Source organism: Crocodylus siamensis, chromosome 1 (genome assembly GCF_052110815.1).
Source record: "Crocodylus siamensis isolate JL-2025a chromosome 1, ASM5211081v1, whole genome shotgun sequence".
In the NCBI taxonomy this organism is placed as follows: domain Eukaryota; kingdom Metazoa; phylum Chordata; order Crocodylia; family Crocodylidae; genus Crocodylus; species Crocodylus siamensis.
The window spans coordinates 283,955,675-283,975,705 of NC_143395.1; positions in this window are offsets into that span (position 1 = coordinate 283,955,675).

Consider the following 20,031-nt stretch of genomic DNA (forward strand, 5'->3'; position numbering starts at 1 on the left):
GTATTCCCAACTCCTTGAAGTCAGTGAGACCTTAATATGTCATTTATTTGGGTGAGAAAAGAAGACCAGTCACTTCACCTAAGTAAGTTTTGAGGCATGACTGCAGGATATGATCATTAGGGAACCATGTAACAATTACCTGGCACACATTCCTTTAAAGGTGCAATGGCAAGAGGCACGATTTTGGGATCAGGGAGCAGAATCTTCTCTCACACCCTTTCTACTTGTCAGTTCATAGGGAGCCCAGGATCTTGATCCACTCTCCCCTTTCTACTTGTACTATCACTGGTAGAGTTTCTCTAGATTTGTACCAGTATAAATGAGTATACCACTAAATATGAGAATGGAATTTAATAGACAGGATCAAATTGTCCCCTCTGCTTCAGTGAGGGAAGGGAATTCTTCCTGAAGTCAACAAGCCTTGTATGTAAGCAATCGTGGGATTTTGTTTCTGTTGCACTTCCACCCTCTGGCCACTCCCAAGGATCTCCTCCTCTCCATAGAAGGAGCTCTGTGGGAGGGGAAGGAACAAAAAACTACCCACTTTCACTGATGTAAGGTTTTCATACCAACTTCTATTTCTTTGACTTATCTGACCAACAAGATGATTGATATAATTCATAACATTGCTTACTCTCCCAACTGCACAGAAATAATTCATTATTTAAATTCTACAAAAGCTCATCTATGAAGATTGTTCATTCTGTTTCCTCAGGAACCTTCCTGCTGGTTCCAGCTTGATTTCAAATACAAAGTGAACACAGAAGCCCCTAAAAATAATGAAAGACAACTAATTCGTCATTTTTATTTTACACTGTTTTCTCAATTATAGGTCAAATTTAATGTATCTAAAAATGTATCAAATATTAAATTCTCTTTTCAAGCTGGGAGGAGAGGGTTAATCAAAAAAACTGTTTAGCCAGTGATTGCACAACCAGCATCAATGCAGAATGTCATTGCACTTCTCTACTTGCATCAAGAGCCTCATTTAGCCAAGAAAAGAAGATGTTTCTGTCACCCTGATCTAAGCTGTAACTGAAAGAAGAAAGGTCAATTACAGCATGCCTTCAATATCTTGTGTAATATCATTTAACAAGAATTTGGAAGGCAACCTAGTTCAGATGGCTTGGCATCAGTGCCCTTCTTTTCCAATGTAAGATGCGAGGGTGGGGGGAACAAAACTCCAGACCCTTGATCCTGGGAGTAGCAGATTTTGGATGCCAGATATAAGGAAAACATTTATTCAGATGCAGGAAGAATTAACAAATGCATACTTCTAGACTAATCTGTTTCATGTAGTTCCAAATGCATTTGAAGTATATTCATAATCTTAAAAATGAGATGCAGTCTGCCCTTCACAATTCTGTCAAATAACATCTGCTCTCACTAATAATATTTTGGTATTTAAATTCTCTCTCAAGGGCCTCTCAGATAATTTTTGCATCCATATTCATGTTATGTAGTGCATTTCTAGTGCAAACACATATGAAGGAAGGAATCTACAGTATTCTTTTCCATTTCTGATTTGAACTAATGTTCTTCCTGTCACCTGTCAGAAACATGGCTGTAATCAAAATTATGTGTATGTATAGATGTGTGCATGTATGTGCATGCACATGTGTGTATGTGTGTACATATATTGGAAAGGGACAGGAAATATTTTGGCTGAATATCTTAAAAATCAGTTTTACTAGTTCATTTGACTCCCTTTTGTACTGCTTTGATGTAAAAGAGCAAAAATTAATGTGATCTGGCCTACTGAGGATTTCTCTAACGTGGGAGAGTTAAGCATATTGGCCACATGTAGACGAAATGAGGGGCATGTGTGCACGACACTTTAAAGCAGGTTAAGTGCTTTTGCACTGCTTTAATAGTGTAGGTGTTGGCAGAGTCAGTGGCATATTGCACAGTAATTCCAGCTGCTGTAGCAAAGTCAGTGGTGTAATGTGCCTTTAATGACTTGGGCCACAGCAAACTAAAACTCCCCTGAGGAGTTTTAGCTTGCTGCCCTACAGCCCTGGAGCAAAGTACTGTGCTCCGTGCAGCTCAGAGTCTCTGCAGGCAGCCTGCGCAGGCAACCTGGCAGCAGCCAGGGAAGACAGGCTCTGCCCAAGTGCTTTTTTTTCCCCCCTGCCAGAGCCTGCTTGCCTGAGCTGTGCAGGAGCCCAGTGCTTCGCTTCCATAGCTGCAGTGCCCCCTAAGACCACCCAAGCTGGTGCCCCTAGGTGGGTACTGCCTCAGGGCAGGGAGCGAGAGGGCGCCACTGCCATGGAGGGAAGCACCGGCTGCCCCCGCAGCCCAGGGACTGCTTCGCCTGCCAGCAGCTCTCCCCACTACCAGAGAGGCAGGTAAGTGGGCGTATACATGACACGGGGGCTTAAAGGGCCCTAAATTGAAGCAGTGTTTTAAAAACCCTATACATGCAGTATGTTGAGAAAGACATGGTGTAAGGCTTTGTAGCCACGAAATTGGGCACTGTAGTTGTCACCATCCTAGTTGATTGGGGGAGTAGAGGGCATGCTAACAAGAGACTGGCTGGCTGACGGAGTTTAGAAATACAAGTAACTTCCTAACTGCACTCATGGCCCATATTATACTTTTCTTTTCCTCCTCCAATATTATCATAATGGACATGTTGCCACAATATTTTAATACAACAAACACATTCATGCAGTCAGATAACAAGGCTCCTTTATTCTTCCTCTTATAAGAGTCTTCACAGTAGGTTTTTGCTTGGGGCAGAAAGGCTGGAGGGCATAAGTATATAAAACTATAAATGGCATTGCTTAAATAATACCAAAGGGAAACAAAACAGCATATTTTCTCCTTCTGAGCAATATAAAGTTCCTACATAAAGGCTTGGATCTTGAGGTCACCTGCTTTCCATACATGAAAGTGGCACTGACTAGTCTCAGACAAAAAAAATTGACCTCCATCCACTCACCTTTGAATAGAAGGGAAGGACAGCTGTGTTGTGTGTGTGTGCATTGGGGAGGGTAGGGGAGGGAAGAGGATGAGGAGGGGAGAATTGGAAGCATTTTCCTTGACCGGTGTCATTCTATTGAAACTACAGCTCATAAAATCATGTCACTTGTAACAGAATATCATTTCAATATAAAAAGGGCAGAAAACATTGTTTATCACATGTACTAACTAATCAGTTTATTAAATGTATCAGTACATTTAGTCAGATACGAGGGATAAGCTTCTTTACAATTAATTTGATTTGCTTTAGCTCTTATCTTTGTGGTCATCATTAAACAGCCTTATTCTTTGTTTCAGCTTTGGCAGAATATCACTGTACATTGTGTGTGAGGGTGTGGAAAAGATATGCATGAGGGAGACAGTTGCAAGGTAGTGGTGGTCTGATTTAAAAGATATATCTAAAACATTATTTATACAATCGCAATTTTGATACATCAGCAGCATGGTGGATTATATGTGTGTAAATATCTTGCTACTGTCTGAACATTTATTTCTATTCTTGCCAAACATGCAATATGAATGTGCCATTCGGCTTATTTTGGAAATATGAACAGCTTTACAAATGTTTATTACACAAATGCCAGCAATACATTAAACATAAACACAAATTCCATGATTTAAAAAAATGTAATAACTATATATTAGTAAATTATTCTATTAACTGTTATACAATTTTGTTCTTTACAAAACTAAGGGCTCCATGCATGTAGATACTCTACTGTGATTTGTATGCAACTTTTTTAAGTGACTGTGTAGCCACATGCAATCTGAGGTAGAACAATGTTTCTTGGATTGAAAGTTCAAATAACGTGTGTGTGTGTGTGTGTGTGTGTGTGTGTGTATTTGCATAAAAGATATGTCTCCTAGAAGTGGGGTGGCTTCACTTGAGTGATCAACAGGAATCCTGGTTTTCTCCAATTTAAAAAAAAAATCTCCAATTTTCAGGTTAAAAAAAGTAAACCAAAATCCACATTTTTCCACTAATTGATTAAAATGAAACAGAACAAATACAGAAACAGACAAACTTTCTACTAATCCAGGATGCCAGTAGAGGAACACCCTGTTTCTCAGACAGGTGCAGTCAAAAGACGACCTCTGGATTAACTGACACCTTGAGGGAGACTGATGTCTAAAAGAACTCTACTAATTAATAACTGCCAAAAAAAAATCATTAATATGTGTATTTAAGTCATTTTCCATTATTGCTTCCCACCCCCATTATTAGTTTATAAATGTTGGTAGGTAGACCTTTGAGGAGGATGGGGGAGGTTAGATCAAGTTAAAATGCCCACCAGTCTAAGGTAAATTAGGATGGGCAGCCCAGTGGGAGAACTGAGGAGATTGAGAGATCAGGCAGGGTCTTCAGCAGGGATCGGGGGACAGGTGGGAGGATTGGGGGAGCAAGTGAGGTCTGCAGGGTGATTGTTGGAGTCTGGGAGGGCTTGGCAGGATCAGAGGATTTGCAGGATCTGTGGGGGGCTCAGAGGCATGGGAAGGCTCTCTCGCCAACCCCCCTGGACCAAGGGCAATTTTTTGCCCCTAGCTCTGTTTCCACACCCAGATGAGAAACCTCTCCCCCACTGGCAAACCAACCCCCTTATCCTGCCTTCCCCTCCCCCCACCCTGGCTTGCTTCCTGGGTTCATAGCACTGGCAAATACCAGTAAAATCAGCATTGGGAATGGCTCATGGGATTGGGGTTTTTCATAGATTTCATAGACATTAGGGCTGGAAGGGACCTTACAAGTCCAGCCTTCCTGCCATAGGTAGGAAGTCTGCTGGGGTCAAATTATCCCAGCAAGATAAGCATCCAAATGCCTTTTGAAAGAGCCCAGGGGAGGTGATTGCACTAGCTCTGTGAGGAGTCTGTTCCAGGGCCTGGACACTTGGACTATAAAGAAGTTTTTCTTTATGTCTAATCTAAATTGGCTTTCCAGATGTTCGTGGTCGTTAGACTTTGTTATTACTTGGGGAGCTCCGGTGAACAACTGTTCTTCCATATCCTGGTGCACCCCCAATATATAGTTATTTGCCATGCTTAGTGGATGGAAGGTGGTAGCTGGCTGGTTCATGGGGATGGGGAGAGTGGTTGGGGGGTGGTGCTAAAAATAGCCTGATGCCAGAGAAAGGGTAGGAAAAGTGCTGCCCTGGAGCTGTGGCAAGTGGCTAGGCTTTCCCAGGCCCAGGACTGCACTAGGAAATGTACAGAAGTTCAGGACAGTTAGATCAGTCTGAAAGTGGCCAGCCCAATCTAAGTTAACTTAGATCAAGTCAACCATTTCTAGACCTGTTTTTCACGCCCTTACTTGCAACCAGATTTATATGGGGGGTAGCTATATTTAGCTACTTCAAGCTTTTCATTTCAACAAACACCTAGACTGAATAACTCAACAACAGCATCTTCAGGAGAAAAAAGCTATTAATTCCTTCAACTAAAGGTACAGAACACAAAGAACATATGTTTTACACACCATTTCTTCAATTTTCACTTTCTAATGATTTCCCATAGGCAAATTCTGAACACCAAGGGTGGAATTTTATTTCCCTTTAATCATCTTCATAGTCGTTTTCTAGCTGTGTAATTGACATTTTGGCCACTTACATACATGTTGCATTTCTTTTACCCTTGTAATGTAGACATGTGTGCATAGTCTGAATATGCACAGGAGGCACTGGATACATATGTACTGGCTAGACAGCTACATATTTGTACCTGTTCTGGATGTGTATGTGCATTTACATCCCCTAGAAATCCATGTCTGGGATGAAAGGAGGAAGGGAAGGAGGAGGTCCTTCCTATGTTTTAGCTTCAATAACTGAATGATAAGAAGATCAGTTATCCAGCCCCTCTCCAGCATTCCTTTTGAAGACGGTGCCCTAAAGAGCCAAGAAAAAGGGTTAAGGGGCCAAGAAGAAAAAAACAAACCATTTTGAAAGAAACCAGGCCCTGCATTCTAGTCTGGGCCCCTGCCTTTGGTGCTATAGCATCTTAACAACTGCACTGTCTTCCATCCATTTTGGTCCATGAATATTAAATGCAAAGGACAATGGCTCAGTTCCAAAAGCAGGGATGGAGAGAGCACTAGATAGTGCCTAGCCAGGACACGGTGAAATGCAGGTTTCTCTTCTGGATGAAGGAAGTCTACAAGGTGTGACTCTGGCTTTCTGGGTAAGTATTTGAACCAGTCAGCTATTGGGGCTAACCCCTGGCCTTCCTCCTTCTCCACTTTATGATATTTACACTCAAGTATGTATATGTATATCTATCGGTTTGACCAGTGAAAAGCTGGCATGCATGCTGAGACTCTGTATTCACACTTACTCATCCATGATGCGGAGGAGGAGGGAGGGGGGAATAGAATCAGATTGTACCTATGTAACAAAAATGCATTTTGCATGCCAGATTTACATCCCATTATACAAACTGTTGTTGTTGTTGTTGATCTTTATTAAAAATCGAGGTCCAAGGACCAACAAAGACCTTAGCCTAATTGTGCTTGACACTGCATAAAGTAGTATAAAGCCCCCTTCCCAAGAGCTTGCAGTCTGAAAAGACAGGCACACAGACAGACAAGGTAAGGAGAAAACAGATGTAATATATAAACAAAGTAAACAATGTGAGAGTGGTTGGTAAAGAATTCATGAAGTGGAAACAATCATTATATACAAATCGCACTTAAAGAGTTGTGACAATACCTTATATGATCCATTTGCAAAGGCGGAACCTATAAGGTTGGCCATTACTTACCTATCTATTAGATTTGGTATTGAAAGCTGTAACTACAGCTATAAGGAATAAGAGCAATATAAAAGTGATTAAGGATGCAGATGATGAAGACAGGATCCTGTTGTATACAGATGATGCATTAATGTATGTGTGACAACCTGAGACATTAGTTCCTAACTTTTTATCAATAACTAACAATCATAAAATGAATTAGACTTAATTTGAGGTACTTGAACTATACAAGTATATCACAAAGGATATGTTTAGTAAATGGTGGTTTTAGTGACAGTCAGAAGGAATACTGTATTTATTTGAATCAAAGATGACCCTGAATTTAAGAGAAGCTCCCAATAATTAGATTCTATACAGAGAAAACTTATAAATTTGTTATAATTTTGTATAGCATGTATAAAATCTAATCATTTGAGGATCATCTTTAATTTTTCCCCACCTACTACCGCAGGGGGACAGGCAGTAGAGAGGCAGGTATATGGGGAGGTCAAGCAGCTTGCCCCCTACTTGTGCCTGAACCCCTGCAACCTCAGTCCCCTGCCTTCTCCCCTCCCCCAGCCTCTGCTCCCCCACACTGCCCTAGCCTCTACTCCATACCAGAATGCTTCAACCCTGTTCTAGCCTGAGGCATTGAGCACAGCCCCTAAGCATCCATGCAAGCTGCACGCCACCGCTGAAGGGCCAAGCTGGGGCTGTGCTCAGTGCCCCAGGGTGCAGCATGTGTGAAGCCTGCCAACACAGAACAAAAGTTAAGTCGGGGGGGAGAAGAAGATAGGCAGATAGGGAAGTGGAGACTGCATGGGGAGGGATGTAGGGTGAAGAGGCTGCAGAGGGAAGATGGCAGGGGCAGAGAGCAGCTGTGGCTATAGCCCCAATCCCATGTAGTGGCTGGAGTCTGAGTCACAGGAGCCACCTGCCCTCCAACTGCCCTCATACTCCATTCTAAGATGAGGGGCTCTTTCCCTTATGTTAAATGGAGGGAAATCCTTATTTTATAATTGAGTAAATACAGTAATTTATTTGGGTATTCAAATATTTAAGAACATTAATGTTACAGTCCACCAAAACTTTCAGAGGCTTCTTAGGGTTTTATTACAGGATCTGGACAAATAGAGAAGATGGGCAATGCTAATATTTTAAAAAGGAATGCTTTATCTTACCTAATGTATCCATTATGCAACTGTAACAGGGTCGTCTCAGGGCTGATCTACCAATGGCTCCACCCACCTGTTCTGGACCAACTTCTCTCCTGCCATGCCTTGATGACATTTAATTAAGTTGTTAATTAGGTGGCAGGCTGCCCATTTCTTGCCCTGATGCCAGGGGGCACTATCTGTGGCTCTGTTCCTCCCCTACACAGCAGCCTAAGCCTTGCAGATGGAATCCACAGATGTTACTCTCACAAACCCTACACTGGGCCCCAGAATCCTCCAATCAGGACTCCTCTAAGATCCCTCCATTCAGGTGGTCTACCCCACATGTCATTCAGGGCTAAATGAAACTATTTCCCCTCTCGAGAAGGGACCTCCTTGGACCTTTGGCCACACAGGCCTGGGCCTTACCTCCAAGGCCAGTCAGAACCCCAGGCCCTCAGCTCTGGACATCCCTTGCAGTGGGCCCTTGGCCTTTTTGACCATTCTGGTCCTGGCCCCAGCATTGATCAGTCAAGCACACTCTGCATCAGGCCTCTAGCCCCCCTCTCTCTCTTGGGTATGCCCTCTGGACCCTACTAGCAGATGAGCCACCCAGTTGTGGGAGCTGGGGTTGTTAAGGCACCCTGACCCACCTTTCACTGGGGTGACAACTGGCCTGGCATTTCCGGGAGGCTCTTACACAATTTGGAGCCCCACCAGGACACCCACTTCCAGCAGGGTGCAGTTTTAGATCATGCCCAGGACCAGGAGCCTCCAAACCATCCCCTTGCCACCAGGCAATGTTAATGCCTGGCCTGCCATTAGTGAACTGGACTTCCGGAAGGCTTTTGACACTGTCTCTCACCCCATTCTCATTAAGAAACTGGGGGGCTGTGGTGTAGACACCCACACAGTCAAATGGGTCGCCAACTGGCTGGAGGGCTGCACCCAGGGGGTGGTAGTAGATAGGTCCTTCTCAACCTGGAAGGACGTGGGCAGTGGGGTTCCGCAGGGCTCGGTCCTCGGGCCCGCACTGTTCAACATCTTCATCAGCGATTTGGATGAGGGGGTAAAAAGCACCCTGCTTAAATTTGCTGATGACACTAAGATGTGGGGGGACGTGGGCACACTGGAAGGATGCAACAGGGTACAATCAGACCTTGACAGGTTACAAGGGTGGGCGGATGAGAATAGGGTGGGTTTCAACACAGACAAGTGCAAAGTGATGCACCTGGGGAGGAACAACCGGCACCATACCTACAGGTTAGGGAACTCCCCTCTTGTCAGCACGGAGGCGGAAAAAGATCTGGGAGTCATCATTGACTCCAAGATGAACATGGGCCGGCAGTGTGGGGAGGCAGTTAGGAAGGCCAACCGCACCTTGGCATGCATCCACAGATGCATCTCGAGCAGGTCCAAAGAGGTGATCCTCCCCCTCTATCCAGCACTCAGGCCGCAGTTGGACTACTGCATCCAGTTCTGGGTGCCACACATCAAGAGGGTTGTCGACAGCATGGAGAGGGTCCAGAGTAGGGCCACTCGTATGATCAGGGGACAGCAGGGCAGGCACTATGAGCAGAGGCTACGGGACCTGAACCTGTTCAGCCTCCAGAAGAGAAGGCTGAGGGGGGATCTTGTGGCCTGTTATAAACTAGTCAGGGATCAGCAGGCATTGGGGGAGTCCCTGTTCCCCCAAGCACTGCCAGGAGTGACCAGGAATAAAGGTCACAAGCTGGCAGAGGGTAGGTTTAGGTTAGATATCAGGAGGCGCTACTTCACAGTCAGGGTGGCTAGGGTCTGCAACGAACTTCCAAGAGAAGTGGTACAGGCTCCTACCCTGGGGGTTTTTAAGAGGGGGTTAGATGCACATCTTGCTGGGGTCATTTGACCCCAGTACTCTTTCCTGCCATGGCAGGGGATCGGACTAGATGATCTGCTGAGGCCCCTTCCGACCCTAGTAACTATGAAACTATGAACTGCTCTGTTTATATAGGTGGCCAAAGATTTAAAATGGCTGCCGCAATCAAGCACCTGCTGTCTGCTTGGCTCAGGTCTTGAAGTGGCAGGCACCAACAGTGCCCTGTCATAGTAACCTACCTGTTGTAATCCCCCAGTCCTATTTTGTTAAAAGCATCTAAATGTTCAACAGGTTTCTGTGGGGAGAGATAAAAAGGGCTCAACTTTAATTTAAAAAAAGATGCAACTACTAACTGGAACGGGTGGCTTTCCTCTTCCAGAATGTAGGAAAATTGAACAGGCACTTATATTTCCCCTTCCATTATTGACCATCACAAACTCCACTTATTAACCTCTTTCTAATCTACAATTTTTGAAGCCTGATAAGCTTGAAAAATATTGGCAAACTTACTGAAGTTTCTTCCTTCATTACATTGTCAGGTTTTGATTTGGGGCAGTCAATTTTTGAAGTATGGATTCCACAAGCAGAGTAAAAAAAGTGGATGGGTAAATTTAGTGTGCATGTAGAACATCTAGTAGGAAATCACATTAAATCTTTTGTTGAGTTATGTAATGAATTTGAATGTCTGAAAATAGTTAAATAGCAATATATGTGGTTGCATTAATATTTAGAAAATCAGTTTGGACCTAGAGCTTTAGATAGGCAATACCCTAAATATAGTATTTTTTTGGTCTTGAAATCTGCCTCTCTCCACCATCCTGTACTATCTATGAACAATGTCATATAACAGACCTGATACAGACTATTTAAGATTGAAATAGAATGAAAACCTAGCTATCCACAGAATCCCAGTGGAAATCAAGAACTCATCATATTAGAACATCAACAATTTATCTTATACTTTGCCCTATACAGTAAAAAATTATTTTTAATCTGCAATGGACTCCCACTAAATTAAAAAAATTAATAAATATACCACCAGTAGATGCATGTTGGAGATTAAATGCATTACAGGCAGCACTTGGTCACACATTTTGGTCATATCCTATTAACAATTATTTTTTGAAAGAAGTTAAATTAGAGTTAATACAGTTTGGAACACAGCACTGATACCTTTGGTGCAAATGTGTGTCTTCTTGGGTATATCCCCAAGGAATTCAAACAGAATCCTTTCCAAATTGTACTGTTATGGTGGGTCTTATTGGTAACATGCAGGATTAAATAGCTGCACTGGAAAAGTAGGACATCTCCAAAGGCCAAAATCTGGTACAATGAGGTGATGCAACTGATATCTATGGAGAAAGTCATGTTTATCAAGCTTAACTGCTTTGAAAAGTTTGGTGCAATTTGGAAGGAATTCTTGGAATATTTTGGTAGGTATCTTTTTGCTCATTACACACTTCCTTTTTCTTCTTCTATGCCTCCCATTTTCCTCCTCACTATGAGACTCAAAGAAAATTACTGTGATACCTAAAAGCCTGTCTAAGTCTATTCAAACCATGCAGTTGGTCCAATAAATAATATCACCCACAAAATGCTTGTCTTTTGTATACTTTCTAGACCATAACAGCTACATGATTACTTCAATGCTACCATAATTCTAGATTGAGATTAATGGTTTTTATGGAGTTTACTTCTCTGCTGTGGCTAGGTGTTGCGACTGCATATTCACTGTTATAGAAACAGTTATCCTGTTTTGATGAAACTCAGTAATGTTACTGTGGAGATTTTAATTAAGCATACGTTAATCACCATGGATGTTAAAATGCCTGTTACCATCTAGCAAGTACACTCATTTATAAATAACTTGTCTGATTTCTGGCACTGAAAGGGCAAGACAGAGGAGGTTAAAATGTGAATTCATAACAGAGTATTTACTTCTGATCTGTTATTTAATTACTCAAATTGTCAGCACGGAGGCGGAAAGGGATCTGGGGGTCATCATTGACTCCAAGATGAACATGGGCCGGCAGTGTGGGGAGGCATTAAGGAAGGCCAACCGCACCTTGGCATGCATCCACAGATGCAACTCGAGCAGGTCCAAAGAGGTGATCCTCCCCTTCTGTGCAGCACTAGTCAGGCCGCAGCTGGAGTATTACGTCCAGTTCTGGGCGCCACACTTCAAGAGGGATGTCAACAGCATGGAGAGGGTCCAGAGGAGGGCCACTCGTATGATCAGGGGACAGCAGGGAAGGCCCTAGGAGGACAGGCTGCGGGACCTGAACCTGTTCAGCCTCCAGAAGAGAAGGCTGAGGGGGGATCTTGTGGCCTGTTACAAACTGGTCAGGGGGGATCAGCAGGCATTGGGGGAGTCCCTGTTCCCCCGAGCACCGCCAGGAGTGACCAGGAATAACGGTCACAAGCTGGAAGAGGGTAGGTTTAGGCTAGACATCAGGAGGCGCTACTTCACGGTCAGGGCGGCTAGGGTCTGGAACCAGCTTCCAAGAGAAGTGGTGCAGGCTTCTACCCTGGGGGTGTTTAAGAGGAGGTTAGATGAACATCTTGCTGGGGTCATTTGACCCCAGTACTCTTTCCTGCCATGGCAGGGGGTCAGACTACATGATCTGCTCAGGTCCCTTCCGACCCTACAAACTATGAAACTATAAATACTAATTGGTAAAAGAGAGCAGGCCTGTATTCTTATAACTATATAAGCTTGGAGTGTGTACATTATTTCCACAACAAATTCCCTACTCATCATGAAATAACTAAAGGTCAAAGAATACTTGCATATTTGATGCAATAAAGAAGGAGTTTCTCTACTGTGGAAAAATACATTTTATGCCTTTGCAGAGAGGCAGAAGGATAAGCAGAAAGGAAGGAGCTATGTAGCAAAAATAATTTTAAAATAATCTGGGTAAAACAATACACCCACACAGTTCAGGTTTTGTTGAGAACAATAATGTAATACTACATAAGGACAAAAATGACTTTGCAAAATTCTAGAATAATTTCTCCTGTGCTTGGCAGATAACAGGAAGCTTGGAAAAATTTGACAGCGCTACCATGTTTTTATGTAGATACAGTGGACTGCAAAATAGATACTGAAGTCAGCAAGAAAACCCATGTCAGTAGATATGGTGATGTGATCTTCTTGAAGATATTGATTTTCATCTTTGTTACAAGTCAGGCGTTGTAAAAGGAATTCAACATCAGCATTGAATGGTTTATATATCCCTACGTGTGTTATTTTTCCTCACTGTGAATGTGAGAAGGTCCTAAAGTGAGAACTCAGAAAGAAATGTATAAACTATAGATTATGTAAGAGCTGCAAGAGAAACTGAAAAGAAATACAGGTTAGCATTCTGGAAGACACAGTTTCTTTGGTTTGGCAAGCCCCTGAGAGTTGTACAAATGAAACATGGTATCAATCTTTGATACTGGAAAAAACAGTTGACATAGCAGCAGTTATCATCTGGTCCGGGGACCAGCTTCATGCCACTCATCTGACATGGATGAGTTGAGCACCGCTATCTTAGTAACATAAAAGAAAGGATAAAAAAAAGTTATAAAATCATAAATTGCAAGAAGCTGCTCATCATAGGAAGCATCATTACATAGTATTCAAGGAAGGCCAAAAATAAAAGGACAAAAATCAGGTTTAACAAAAACAGCTTAGTTGTTTTTTCCCTCAAAAACAACTACCTAAGACAGGTATTTGGAAAGTAGTAAAGGTTAAAAGCAAAACCTAGGGGAGGTATATGAAAGCAGGTTAAAATCACTTTGAAAATTCATAGCTAAAGGTACTACAGGAATGGATTCAAGAAGAAAGTAGGAAAGGTGTATTTAACATGTTGAAATAAGGAAAGAAAAATGTAGAATATCAGGAAAATATACCAGTAGGGAAATACTTTGATTGTAAACTATTATCTCTTAAGAAGTGGTAACACTCTTCATTGTTTTGGTCACTTGACATGTCAATCGTTTTGTTATGTTTGACATGTATAGGAATCTAGAAAGACTAAAGTTTTGGGAAGAGTTCTTCATTTGACGGAAGTACATACTAGATGATGTAAAAGATCTTTTCTATCTCTAATTTCTGTGAATCTATGGCCACGTCTCACAGGAACATTAATATAGCAACTGCAACTTCTGAAGAATGAAACGGGAATGATGTTTCTAAATACATTCTGTTCTGTCAAGTGCTGATATGTATCTCCAGAAGGAGCTCTTTACCACTTTAATAATAGAGACAGTATGTCAGGGCTGTGTGAAAAGAGAGTAGTTCCAGTTTGACTGTCCAGCGTGATAGTGCCCTAGACATTATTGACAACTTGCCTAGTGTCAAATCCACAATACTCTGCAGCTTTTTCCTTTAGTAAATGGCAAAATTATAGCTATTAAGGGTATGTCAGTACTCACACAAAATACCCTACATTCCCCAAGCACTCAATGAAAGATGGACCAAATAATGTACATCTTGCTAGAAAGGAATGACATCAGTATGGTACACAAAAGGCCTCCTTCAAATTTGAAAGGTCATTAGTAAGATCTGAGCAAACGATTTTTTTAATCAATAATTTTTTCAATTAATTTTGACTAGTTGTATTCATTAATTGCATATAAACAGATTGCTGTTTCTCAAATTTATTCAGTGCGAGCACTAAATTATTCATGAAAGACCATACACAATCTATTTTAAATTAAAAAGATTACCATGTGGCATGACTAAACAATTCATTCTCAAAATCAAAAGAATTCTCTAAAAATGGTCCATAAAGTTGTTGTACCAGTTGCAGTCTACCAATTGTAGTTGGTTTCCTTTAAACAACACTGCATCCTTTTTAAATACCTGTAGAATCTATTTCCATTGAATAAAAAAGGGTAGTAAGGGGGAAAAAAAGTCAGTTTTGATTTTGATCTGTGACTGGGCTATTGAGTTTGGCACAGCCAGGGTCAGCCTTACGGGTGCGCGATAGGGGCAGCTGCCTAGGTGGCCCATGCTTACTGCAGCACTTGCACCAAGCAGTGCAATGTCTGTTAGGTTTTAAGGTTCTGCACCTAATGTACTTTATGTAAAGCACAAAAGTTACAGTGTCTTTGGAAATGCCTGTTCTGTATGTGTATAGGCACCCCAAGAGTCTACACACGTATGCCACTTAAGAGCTGCTTAAACTTTCTGGAATGTTTAAAAGCACTCTGGGAAAATCAAGCCCTATTTTAAGTTGGTTGTCCATGAACTAGCTTGATGTTATATGAGAACATAAAGCATTCTGTGCCTAGTATTTGGTCAGTCCTCCAGGCACTCCAAGCTGCACTGTACCCTCCACATCGCCTGTCCAACACACGCAGGGCAAGGGACTATTTGATGTCCTGACGTCTTCTGCAGGTTTCTGCTAAAAACCTAAGGGACGCCACTGGGTGAGTGGCCAGTGCCTTAAAACATCAACAGAATATCTTGGGACAACAAAAGAGAAAACGAGGTGTGCACGTGCAAGGTCAAAGGGCCAAAACAAGCGCTCCCGTGGGAACACCAAGCACAGCACGCCAGACAGTGCCCGCCAGCTCTCAAACTGCGGTAGAGTGCTGGCGGCTACTGCCAAGTGATGCTCTGCCCAGAGACGCGCGTGAAGGACATCAAGGAAGAACATCCCAAGGTCACCGGGAGCCTTCCTGGCCAGAGCCTCTCCTGGATAGCCAGATGGTAAGCTTGGCCAGAGCCAGAAGGAGGTTGAACAGGAGGTCCCGGGCCTTGGTAGGGCAACTGATAGGGTGTTTATAAACAAAAAGGTGCAGGGAGAAGTGCAGCCATAACTTGAGCAGCAAGTTCTGGAGGAGGAGGTGCAGGGGCCGCAGCCTGGCGCACTCAATGAACATGTGCACCAGGGTCTCCCTCTCTTCACAAAAGTGGCACTGGTCAGAGACCACTTCGAACCACACCACATACACGCCTGTCATGGTGGCCCTGTGAAGGAGCCACCAGCCTAGGTCCCAGGTGGCTCTCGGTATGAGGGTGGAATACAGACTCTGCCATCGGGGACCGTCGGCATCGCCCTCACCAAAGTAGTCTTGCCATCTGGTGTCCTGGTGGGACGTGAGGGCAAAATGATGAATCGTCCTGCGAGTGAGCATGTAGAGCTGGCACCGGTGGATGGTCGAATAGTGGACCAGTCATGTGTCCCCCAGCTTGCAGAGGTGGTGTGTCAGGGAGTGCCTCGGGGCCCCCCAGTGTGAGGGCCCTATTAGCAACTCCACTGGACTGGGGGACTTGGGAGGGCAGGGACTGCCCTCTTGCAGGACCCGTTACAGGTAGGCGAGGGTGGCTGTGGGCAACGCAGCTTTCACCTCCTAGACTAGGCGCAAGCAAGTTGCACAACCTATGGCCAGGCCTGTGCACCGGGCCAGTGCCACAGGGCTCAGCCATCCTTGCTCATCGTAGTCCAGGAGGTTTCCGATCCAGGTGATTCCCACCTGGGCCCTCCTTTGGGAGGCCTTGGGTGAGGCTGCTGGCGAGACCGCCAGCTGTGGGTTGTAGAACAGTGGTTCGGCCATCAGGTCACCATCCTTGGCCACCCTCAACAGAGACCTAGAGGGTGCAGGGCATGCAGGGCAAGAGGCTGCCCTGGAATGCAGCCAGAACTACACAGTTCAAATCCCTGCTCCCAGCTTCCTCCCCTCTGTCCCACTACTGAGATAGGCAAACTGCACCATGGGACCAGAAGCAGGGCCTGGTTTTAAGTCCTCAAATCAAGTAAGAATCCCATCCCACCCACTCTTGACACCTGATTTCTTACCCTCCATCCTTAACAGCATATTCCTTAACCTCTCACTTCCCACCTCCCCTGCCTGCCACTGCCGCTGTCCCTGGCTGATACTCCACAGCCACTTTTACTCCCACCCCATCTGGTAACAGTGGCAGCAGTTTCAGAAAAGGGTGGGTTCCTCCTCTCTGCCTGGTCCTGCCAGGTATTCTCTGCCAGTGTGGGAGCAAACATGGGGAGGGAGAAGCAGTCCACCACCACTGCCAATGTCCCTGGCTGAACCCAGCTCGAGCAGCTCCAGAGTCTCTTCATTGGCTATGAATAGCTAGGAGAGTGTAGGCATGGGAGGCAAAGGGAGGGGAAAGATTTTTATCTGCTTTTGGTAATGCTGCTCTCATGGCTTGGCTTATAAGGTGTGGTACAGCTGCAACACTACACCCCTTCTGGATCTGCCACACACACTGGGGAGCTGTGTAGTTTCCTAGGCAGGGCTGTGTGCTTTGGGACCCCTCAAGAGCTCTGCAGCGTTTCAATATCCCAGCCTTGAAAACTGTACTATCAATTTCATTTTCCTTATAGATGCTGAGAGGTCAAAAAAAACCACTTAACCCCCCTCCCAAAAAAACCAAAAAAACCCAAAACTGGAGTCGCACATGCAGGGACAGTGTATGCTGCTTAAAACCAGAACCTTGCTGGCCAGAGCCACACTTCAGCTGCTGGCCAGGCTCTGAGCAGCAGGATCACCACTGCTGCTGCCCCAGGAGGCCCCCAGCATCTGAGGTAAGGCTGCTGGGGCCAGCCAGGTGCTGGCCATGGATTCCCCTATACCACCCGGCATACCAGCCATTCACCAGAGGGTGCGTGGCACAGGTATTCCCCAGGGACAACTAGCAGCAGCTCAAGGTGTTCTGCTGCTAGTTGCCCAAGGGAATCAAACATCCATACTTGTGTAGACACAGCCTTATTTTTTACTATTAACCTCTAGTATCCATGATGCTGTAGTTCAGTTTGTCCCTACTGAATGATTAACCTCCTCTGAGCCCTGTTGTGTAGGCCATTAATTTCTACTGGTCATATTAACCCTAATTATGTTTTGCTGTCAAGAAAATGTGAAATGATTTGTATAATGAATAGAGAATCAAAATGAGTGTTTTAGAAGACTGATCACCATCTGAAATGGGGAGAAAATGAGAACTGACCTTTTCTAAGAAATTAAAAGAAAATCTGTGCATCAACTCCAACTGTAACTTGGTAAACCTGCCAGAAGTGCTCAGATGCATAATTTTCATATTTAGTTTTAAATGTCTCAAGTGATAGCTTTTTCAACATTTCCTTTGAATGACTACTGCTAAGGAATAACTCAATCAGGAACTTTTCTTGAAAGTCTTTGCTTGCCAAGAACAAATCAAGCATTAAAAATGAACGCATATTTAATTATATGATGTTTAAATCACTGACACATAATACACTTGTAAGAAAGTTGTTAACTTTTTTGATTGACAAGTTTGTCAATTGTAGTTCTCTCATTTGGTTCAGGTTGGGTGGAAAAAAATATTTTTAAAAGTTATTTATAATAAAAACTGCTATATAATTCCTGAACTATTTTAAAGCATGACACAGAACTCAGGACGAATCTGAATACTTTTTGTGATAGATTACATGCAATAGATTATTGAAAATGCTACTTAAAATATTTTTTCCACTGGGATACAGAGATATTTTTAACTGCATTAGACTATTTTGAGGAGTACCTTTTTCTAAAACCAATTCTTTCCCTCCATGGTCAAGTGGATAAACTGCAGTTCACACAGCCACATGCCCAGAATGGAGAGAATCGGTGATTCCAGCCCATGCCATAAATTTGTAGTTTAGTTAAGCTACTCTTTGGTAGGGTCTGATCCTGTGCCAATGAAATAAATAATAAAACTCCAATTAACTTTCATAATAAAGGATCAGCTTTTAAGAAAATTAGTGATAAAGTGTTATTACCCTTGGAGGGGGTGGGGAGTATATTGTCTCTTTGGTGTCTAAAAATGATGGTGGGTTATATATGCTTTACACTAATTGTTGGAAGTGTGCATGAATATAATGCTTTAGAGATGGGATATCTATAGGTCTTTCTAATTGGCTTGCAGAATGTTGATGTCCTTCTTAATAGTTAATCAGGCAATAATAATAGCAGGGAGTAAAAAATTGAAGCCCAGACCTTCCTGTTTTGGTCAAATAGGAAAATTGGACCCTATCTTTCAAACTAGCTTTGCTTACTGTAGACATCTATGACTCACTCCTTGTTTTCATCTTCTGCTCCTCTCTTCTCAAGTAAACATGCATTCCCTCTTCTTTGTAAATTTATCAGGGGCAGTGCCATCTGCCTCTCAGTGTGTTTTATGGGATGCAGGTAATAGACAGGTGTTCATAGATGGAAGTTAGGTGGCATATAAGCAGGGAAACAATAGGTGACAATTTGGCAATAGTGCTGCTAAGGAGCGGAGAAGCAGCAGGTGGCCATGATGCTCTTAAAAGATGTCACAGGTATGCAAAAATGGTATGATGATGAACACAGGCTATCTCTTAGTAAATCTGTGGTCATTTCTGAACACTAACATGTGACTGTCTTTCCAGAAGTGCTTCTGGGAAGTGGCATAGCTAGGACAGGAAGACTGGGGAAGTTACCTCAAGTGTCAAATCTGAGATGAAAAAAAAAATGCCTCCTGGCACAGTTTTGCAATCACACAGGTGGCAGCAGCAACTAGAAGTTGCCCCTATGTGTGGCAGCTGCTTCAGGTGTCCAGCTGCATCATTAAACATCTACTTCTGAGAAGGCGAATGAACCCATCTACGTTAATGACATTTGCTTATGAAAGAGAGCTGGCAGAAGAGCATCTCACTGTGCAACTATATCCCCTAAATCCTCTTGATACACTGGTTTCTGTTGTGCCTAAGGGTGGCGACTTGGGATGTTCTTAAAGCAGTTTTACCAGTGCATTCCTAAGCTTGTATCATGCAAGCAAGTGAATGGGTAGAGCATGTTTGACACCATCCTGGCCTGGCCCTGCTGCAGTGTAGACATGCCCTGGGTGATCAGGAATGTTATATAAAATCATTAGTGGAAAGATAAACCTCAAAATAAGGAAGATGGCAAAATGGTATGCATGAACTCTCCGTCAGATGAGAAAATGTCAGATTCTTTTAGAGAAAGCTAAGCACTTGAAAAACTGCTTTTGGTGTTTGTGAAAGATGGGCAGGAAGTGATGGTGTAGTTGTGACATGGTTTATTCTGGTGTGCAGAGATGAAAGAGGAGTTGAAATAAAATTAAAGAATCTTGCCATTAGCATTTGGGAACTATGGCCTGTATCTGGCTGGCGAGACTGGACACTCACTATACTGGAATCTGCACGCCAGTCATTCATGCTGTCACAGGAGACTGCCAAGTTTTTATGAAGAACTGGAAAATGTAATTAAACAAGGGAAGTGGAGACAGGTTGATGGCAATGGAATGAATTTAATGTCAACACTGGAAATTGTTGGGGGATGATACAGTTAGAAATCAGGGGT